This window comes from Otolemur garnettii, unplaced genomic scaffold (genome assembly GCF_000181295.1).
Source record: "Otolemur garnettii isolate 467f Iridium unplaced genomic scaffold, OtoGar3 scaffold00003, whole genome shotgun sequence".
NCBI lineage: Eukaryota > Metazoa > Chordata > Mammalia > Primates > Galagidae > Otolemur > Otolemur garnettii.
Window position 1 is genome coordinate 45,093,784 of NW_003852398.1, and position 8,948 is coordinate 45,102,731.

Consider the following 8,948-nt stretch of genomic DNA (forward strand, 5'->3'; position numbering starts at 1 on the left):
AAATGAAACTCAATTTAGCTGGATACAGGATCCTGGGTTGAAAGTTATTTTGTTTTAAGAGATTAAATGTCAATGACCACCCTCTTCTTGCCTGAAAGGTTTTGGCAGAGAGATTTGCAGTCATTCTAATATTCTTCCCCTTGTAGATTATGGTTTTCTTATGTCTCGTTGCTTTCAAGATTTTCTCTTTCATATTAACTTTAGTGAAGTTAAGTATGATGTGTGTGGAGGATGTCTTATTTGGGTTCAGTCGTGCTGGGGTTCTGAAGCTGTCTGCAATCTGAATTTCATGATCTCTTGACATATCTGGAAAGTTCTCTTCCATAATTTCATAAAGAAGAGCCTCTGTGTTTTGTGAAGCAACTTCGTCACCTATAAGGGATTCCTATAAGGTGAATATTAGTTTTCTTCAAATTATTCCAGAGCTTTCTGAGAGAATGATCCGTTTTTGCTTTCCATTTCTGATTCTCTTTGGACATATTCAGAAGATTTGTCTTCTACATCTGAGAGCCTTTCTTCTGCCTCCTGCACTCTGTTACCAAGAGATTCTACCGTGTTTTTCAGATCTTTGAGGGCTGCAATCTCTTGCCTCGATGTTTCAAAATCTTTGGTGGTTTGAGTTCGTTGAATTCTTGAGTGAATTTTTGGAATGCTCCTTGAATTTCTAGTTCTATCTTTGCCTCTATTCTATTAATCTTATTTGCGATCCAAATTCTGAATTCGATTTCTGACATCTTAGCCATCTGTTTATGTAGGGGATCTTCAGTTTTGTCTGCCACATCTTTTCTTGGTGGGATTGATATACTCTGGTTATTCATATTACCAGAGCTTTTCCGCTGATTCTGCCCCATGATTATTTTACCCTGTTTGGCTTTTCCCCTTGAGGTTTGTCAAGGACCTGTACAGTGTTACGGCCTGAGAGACTGGGGACCTGCTTGGTGTGGTGGGGCTGAGTGGCTCTGTCTTATTTTCAGCTGGTCTCTGTCCTACCCTAGTGATTTAGTTACTCTTGGTTGAAGTCTCTGCTGTGGAGAAATACCAGCAATTAAGTCGACCCACCCCCCACAAACAACAATTGGGTAAGGAAAATCAAACCTTCCCTCAACCATATACCCAGGGTGCCACTTTGGATAGTCCTTGGGTGATTTGCCTGGTTCAAGGGGTCCCAGTCAGCACCAGTCTCAGGTGGGAGAGTTCAAATGTCTCCGGCAGCTAGATAATAGGAGTCTGCTGGCAGCTCAGATATAACTTGCTCCAGTGCTCCATGAGGGCAAAAGGACCCACCCAGCAAATGAATTAGTCTGGGAAGGTTGATACCTCCTTCCCCACCTTGCCCCCAATCACTGGTAATCCCACAGGGCTGTGACCCTATTCACTCCAGTAAGCAACTGCTCCCAGGTTTACGACTGCTAGAGTCACCAGAACATCTGAGTTAGGCAGGGGGACCTTGAGTGTTTAATTTAGGGTGGGGAAATTCACTCATTCCAGCCCCAGGCCTTCTGTCCTGGCTAAATTCCTCTGCAAGTCAGAGGCTGCTAAAGCTGATAAGAAACTCAGCCCTGGGCAGCAAACAATTACACTCAGGTGTCAATTCTGACCACTGCCTTTGTCTCAGCTATATCCCCTGAGGGCTAGCTGCTAATAATCTCTTTACAAAAAAGTCCCCAAGTCCCTTCCGACAGTGGCTGCTGTCCAGAATCTCTGGTTGCTCAGAGAGACAGGGTATGCCTATCTGGAATGGTGTCAGGCAGCTCCTGTATGGCTTCCTCTGAGCTAAGCTCTTCTCCTTGCTCTCATGTCACAGAGTCAGCACAGAGCAGCACCAGCCCTCTCCCCCTCTAGTCCTCTCAAGGAAATGCCCAAGAATCTGGACTCCATGGGTGACAAACCTCCAGACCTCTGGGTGAGAGGGTGGGGGAATCCTCAGAGTTCAGAGTTGCAGGTAGGGAATAAATACAGTTTTATACAGTTTTATAGTTTTATGCCTGGCAGGAGGGTGCCATGGCACCCCAGCAGGGGTAGGAGGTCCAGTTTTTAGGGGGTCTCTCCCGTGGAATAGAGTGGGAGGATGTTTGAATTCTGCTCGCTTGTTTGTATGGAGTAAACTGCGAGCCCTTGTGGGGGAGGGGACTCCCGTCTGCTTAGTGGGAGTATTTTGATTGTATTTTTGGGGTTGCAGCTCGCCTCAGCAAGGTTGAAGTGCATTCTTCAATCTTCTCTCTTGGCTCCGCTCCAAACCATCAACTCCCTTGCTAAACTTCTGTCCTTTAAGCCTCCTTCTGGACAGGAACCTCTGTAAAAAGCTGGCTGCACTCTGCCACCTTGGCTCTGCCCCCCTGTTCATTTACTCTTATTTCCTTTGCTAAACAGAAAATTTTCAGTTAAGTCTCATTTGTTTATTTTGTTGTTGGTATATTTTCTTTTGTGATCTTGTTATGAATTCTTTTCCTAGATCAATATCCACAAGATTTTTCCTACATTTTCTTCTAGAATTTTCATGGTTTCAGGTCTTATATGTAAGTCTTTAATCCATCTTGAGTAACTTTTTATATATGGTAAGAGGTAAGGACCAGTTTCATTCCTCAGCCTGTGACTATCCAATTTTTCTTAGCACCATTTGCAGAATAGGGTGTCTTTTCACCAGTGTATATTTTTGTCTGTTTTGTTTACAGTCAGTTGGTTGTAGCTAAATAGTTTTATTTCTGGGTTCTCTATTCCATTTCATTGATGTGTGTCTGACTTTATACTAGTACCATCCTGTTTTGGTTACCATGGCCTTGTGTAATTTGAAGTCAGGTAACGTGATATTTTCCTCTTTCCTTAGGATTATTTCCTTAGGATTTGTCCTCTTTCCTTTAGGATTATTTCCTTAGGATTTGTCCTCTTTCCTTAGGATTATTTCCTTAGGATTTGTCCTCTTTCCTTAGGATTATTTTTGGCCATTTGAGCTCTGTTTTGATTCCATACAGAATTTCATGTTGTTTTCTCAAATTCTATAGAAAATGGCATTGGTATCTTTATGGAAATTGCCTTGAATCCGTAGATCATTTGGGACAATATGGACATTTAAAAAATATTAATTCTTCCAGTTCATAAATATGGATGGCTTTCTATTTGCTTATATCAGGGTTGTGATTTCTTTCTTCAGAGTTTTATAGTTTTCAGAGAAATATTTCAAGTCCTTGGTGAAGTATATTCTTAAGTATTACATTTTCTTTGCAGCTATTGTAAGCAGGATTGCATTCTTGATTTGGCTCTGGACTCAGCTGTCATGTTGTATACAAATGCTAATTACTGGTATACATTAATTTTGTAATCTGAGACTCTAATGAATTCTTTTATCAATCCTGGGGGTATTTTGGAGGAGACTGTAGGGTTTTTTACATATAACATCATATTATTTGCAAACAGAAATAATTTGAACTCCTCTTTTCTGAGTTGTATTCCCTTTCTCTTGTCTAATTTTGCTAGCTAAGACTTCTAGTACTATATTGCATAGGTGTGGAGAGAATGGGCATGCTTGTCTTATTCTAGTTCTTAGGGGGAATTCTTTCAATTTTTCTCATTCAGTATGATTTTAGCTGTAGGTTTTTCATAGGTGATGTTCATTATTTTGAGGTATATTCCTTCTGAACCTGGTTTGTTGAAGTTTTTTTTTTTTTTTATCATGAAGTGGTGCTGGATTTTATCAAATAATTTTTCTGCATCTATTGAGATGATCATATGGTTTTTGGTTTTAATTCTCTTTATATGGTGACTCATAATTATTTTCTGCCTTGATTCTGTCATTGATGGCTCAGGAGCAGGTTGTTTAAATTTCACATATTTCTATAGTTTTCACATATTTCTATAGTTTCCTCTTGGAGTTGATTTCTAGTTGTTTTTTTCCCCCTCTGTGTTCTGAGAAAATACAGTGTATGATTTTGATTTTTCTATTTGTTGAGACCTGTTTTGTGGTCTTACATATGACCTATCTTGGAATATATATACTGTGTGCTGATGAGAAAAAATTATATTCTGTTGTTTTGTAGTAGAATGTTCTGTAATTGTGATAAATCCATTTGTTCTAGACTTCTGTTTATGTCTAGTGTTTATTTGTTGATTTTCTGCCTAAATGATATGTCTAGTTCTGTCAATAAAATGTTGAAGTCTCTGGCTACTATTGTGTTGCTGTTCCTGTCCTGAGATCTAGTGGAATTTCTTTTATAAATTTGAAAACTCCTGTGTTAGGTTCATACATATTTGAAATTGTTATGACTTCTTATTGATCTCTTTATTATATAATAACCTTCTTCATATAATTTTTTACTGTTGATTTAAAGTGATTTTTATCTGATATAAGAATAGGTTCTCCTTGTTATTTTTTGTTTCCTTGTGCAGGGAGTATTTTTTCCAGCCTTTTATGATGATTCATCTGAATGTATGCAAGTTTAATGTGTTTCTTGGAGACAACATATATTTAGTATATATTTTTTCATTTATTTGGTCAATCTGTAACTTTTAATTTAGACTGTTTACATTAATATTGGTATGGGAGATGCTGCTCTAGTCATCATTTGTCTTGGTCCTTTGTGTTACTATTTTGTAAAAGTGTGTTACTGTTTCGATAGACCTGTGCGTTTTAACTTCTAGATGTTTTTATACTCATGGGTATCAATTGTAATATTCCATTTAAAGAGCACTTTTAAGCATTTCTTATAGGGCAGGTCTTGTGGTGACAAATTCCTTATTGTTTGCTTGTTGGGAAATACTTTATTTCTCCTTCATTTCTGAATCTTAGTTTTATAAAGTAGAAAATTCTTAGCTGGCAGTTACTGTTTAAAAGGACTAAAAATGGGACTCCAATCCCTTCTGCTGAGAAGTTTGCCATTAGTATGATGGGCTTTCCTTTATAAGGTATATTATGCTTTCATTTTGCAGCTTGAAGATTTTCCCCTGCACCTTGCCTTTGGTCATATTGATGATTATGTGTGCCTTAGTGTTGTTCTATTTGCCACAAGTCATCCACATGTTTGATGATGATCTTGTACATAGATGTCTAAATCTGTAGCAAGACGTACATGCCAAGTAAGTTTTCCTTCCACTATTTCTTTGAATAGGTTTTCTATACACTTTGCTTTTTCTTCTTCTACCTCAGGGATACATATGATTCTTACGTTTTTTTCAGTTTTCATAGTCCCATGCTTCTTGGAGAGATTGTTCATACTTCTTGATTCTCTTTCCTTCTTGTTTGACTGACAGGTTAAATTGAAAGCCTTGTTTTTAGGCTCTGAAATTTTATTCTGCTTGAATAGTTAAAACTTTCCACTGTTTTGAAATTCTCTAAATGACTCTTTCATTTCTAGAAGTTCTATTATATCTTTTCTTATGCTATCTATCTTTTAGTGAAGTTTTTATTCATGTTCTGAATTAATTTTTTGGATTCTTTGTTTTGGTTTTCAACTTCCTCCTTGATCTTCTTGATCTTATTTGTGATACTTTTTATTCCATATGTCATTTTAACAATTTGTTTGTTGTTCATTGCTGGAGAGTTAGTGTAGTCTTTTGGAGGTGTAGAAATAGTCTGGTTTTTTTCATATTGACTGAGTTCTTATGCCAATTCTTTGTCATCAGAAATCTTCTCCATCAGGACAAAATAGATAGCTTTGTGATAAGGACTTTTTGTCCTCTGCTGGAAACTCTGTTGCTTAGTGAACAGTGGGAGAAGTACATTGCCCTTTGGCTAAACTGATGTTGCTACCAATTTGGATAGGTTGAAACTCAGATCCTGGGGAGGGTGTTCAGTTGGTAGTGGTGGTAAAATAGGTTACAAAATCCATAGCTTTCAGGACCCTGATTGGAGTTTTGGGTCCTGTTCTGGAAGAGTCTTCAGACAGGAGAGAGGTGAATTCACTGTAAGCTTATGAGACTGCTGCTGTCCTGTGTCGTCTTGTTCTCCTGTGGTTGTCATAGTTTAAGCAGGTGATAGGGGATGTTCATGTGGTAGGGGAGGCTGGTCCCCAGGCCATTGCTAACTTATGAGGAGTGGGAGGGTATGTTCCTTTCTGTGTTGATAGCAAAAACATGTGGCCCTGGGAATTTGTTCTGGCTGGGTCCATGAGGGACACGTTTTGATGATGGATATGTTCATTATTTTGATTGTTGCTAAGATTTCATGAGTATATACATTTTTAAACTTATCAACTTGTATACTATAAATATGTGCAGTTTATTGCATATCAGATATATCTCAATAAAGCTGTTTACAAAGGCAATATATATGACAAATAACATGTGCTAGAACATACAAAGAACTTCTACATATTAATAAGGTATCAAATAACCTAATTAAAATGGACAAGAAACTTGAAAATACATTTTACTTGTTTAATAAGTACATTCAAAAAATGGTTCATCATTACTAATTTTTAAGAAATGGAAATTGAAAAGCACAATGAGGTTACTACAAACTCACTAGAATGACTAAAATTTAAAAGATGGACAAAACAAAAATGTTAATCAGAATGTGTAGTGACTGAAACTCTCATACATTTCTAGTGGGAGCATAAAATGTCAAAGCCACTTTATAAAACTATTTAGCAATTTCTTTTTTTTTAAAGTCATATAGAATATAAAACTATTTTCTATAACTAAATATATGTTTGCCTTTGTACTGGCAAGGTTTTTAAAAAGGATAGTTGTAGGCTCAGCACCCATAGCTCAGTTGTTAGGGTGCCAGCCGCATACACGAGACTGGCAGGTTCGAACCTGGCGGGGGCCTGCTAAAATAACAATGACAACTAAACAAAATATAGCCAGACGTTGTTGGTGAGCACCTAGAGTCCCAGCTGCTTCGGAGGCTGAGACAAGAGAATCTCTTTAAGCCCAAAAGTTTGAGGTTGCTGTGAACTATGATGATGGTACTCTACTGAGGGCGACATAATAAAACTTTGTCTTATAGAAAAAAAAGTTCATAATCTGAATAAGCAGGTTTTGAGTTAGCTTTTCCATTCTTCTACAGAGTTTATGACTTACATAAACTTATTAGAGTGAGCTTATGTGATTTTTATAAAAATAATAAGTATTATCCTTGAGGAATTATATACTGTTCCTATGATCTATGAATTTCTGATTTCCATTTTAGTTCTCTTGGTGACAAATTCAGCTGAGAACAAAGTGCAGAGTCCTCTGCCCAGGTAGAGCCAGGGCCACCCTTTCCTTGTTCGCATTTCTCTTGTCCTTTGTGATAATCCAGGTGCTAGGAATATAATGGTGAGCAAGAAAGATTAAATACCCTCCCTTTGAGAGAGTTTCAATTTTACCAAAGACACAACAACAACAAAAAGAAATAATCAACCAAATAAATGAAATTTCTCCAAACTCTAACAAGGGCTAAAAGAATCGGGGGAAATCTGTGTGGCTGACAGGGAAAGTGAGGGGAAGAGCGTTCCAGGCAGGAGGAACAGTCTGTGCAAAGCCTCCATGCAGAAAAGCTATTTAGCAATTTCTTCTCATTATAATCCTATGTCTCCTCTGTGACCCAGAATATTTCGGTATTGAATGTTTACCCAAAAGAAATGAAAACATATGTCCTCACAGGGACTTATACAATAATATTTCTAGCAGTTTTATTCATATCAGTCCCAAACTGGAAACAACCCAAATGTCCTTAAGTAGGAGATTTGATAATTCATGTGCCTTCATGGTACTAGTCTCCAAAATAGTATATTAAAGAAGCAAGATACAAAACAGTACATGCTGTTAGTAATGTATGATTCTATTAGTAATCAATAATGATAGAAATCAAAGTAATTGTTCCATGGGAGTGGACATAGTTCAAACAAGGGTACAAAGGAGATTTTTGGAGTGATGGAAATGTCCTGTGTCTTTATTGGGCTGAGTGCATGGATATATATCTGCTAAGCTCCTCCAATTGAACATGAACTCTCAATATATTTCAATAGGCAGTATTGCCCCCTCAAATCTGAATGCCCCAGAACTTGAACAACTTGGAACCCAAACAAAAAATTTGAGACAATTTTGCCCCAAATCCAAATGCTCCTTTGGAATGCAAATGCCCAGTGCGTTGTTTTTGTGTATGTGTTTCCCCAGCTCCAGGGCCACCCCTACATTTTATCATTCAGTTTGTTGTCAGAAGCTGTAGTGAATAAATCTTGTGTTATTTTTTGCTGCTAATTCTATGCTTTTGTTTCTGTTTTGTGTGTTTTTTTTTTTAAATATATAACTAAGTCTAAGTCAACTAAGTCTTTTCACCATGGGTCATAAAATGTATAGTGAGGAAAATAAAGAGGAAAGCTGTTAGAGCTACAGTGAAGTTAAGAAATATTTTATTGCTAAGCATGACAGTGATCCACATGTGGCTGTTGAAAAATGAAGAAGCTATCAAAGCAGCTGATATGGTGAAAGGGGTTACGACTCTGACCTCTAGGAGACTGAAAAACATGGAAGGGATGGAAAAATTCCTCCTTATGGAGTAATGAAAAACAGCTGGCTGGCGATGTGATTTCTGAGATGATAATTTGTGAGAAAGCCAAGGTCCTCCACGATGATTTAGTGAAGGAACATGCCTGATACTAGTGGTAAAAAGGAGGAGTCGGGTGTGGTTCCGGAACTTTAAGAAAAGGACCGGGATCCACAGTCTTGTACGCAGAGAGGCTGCCGGTTCTAATCCGGAAACAGCAGTCAAGTTGTAAAGGAGTTTAAGGAGTTTGTGAACAGTGAGGGGGAGGTTTCAAATCAAGTGTTTATGATGAAAGAGGCCTTTATATTTTTAGGTTTTTGTATTTTTAATTTTATTAATTTACGTTTTTATTGAAATGTTATTTGTTAATATTTTACCTTAAAGCCCAGTGTATTTACTGTTAAAATCATTTTGAAAATTCACTTTTGTTGGCTCAGTGCCTGTGCCTCAAGTGGCTAAGCTGCCAGACACATACACCTGAGCTGGC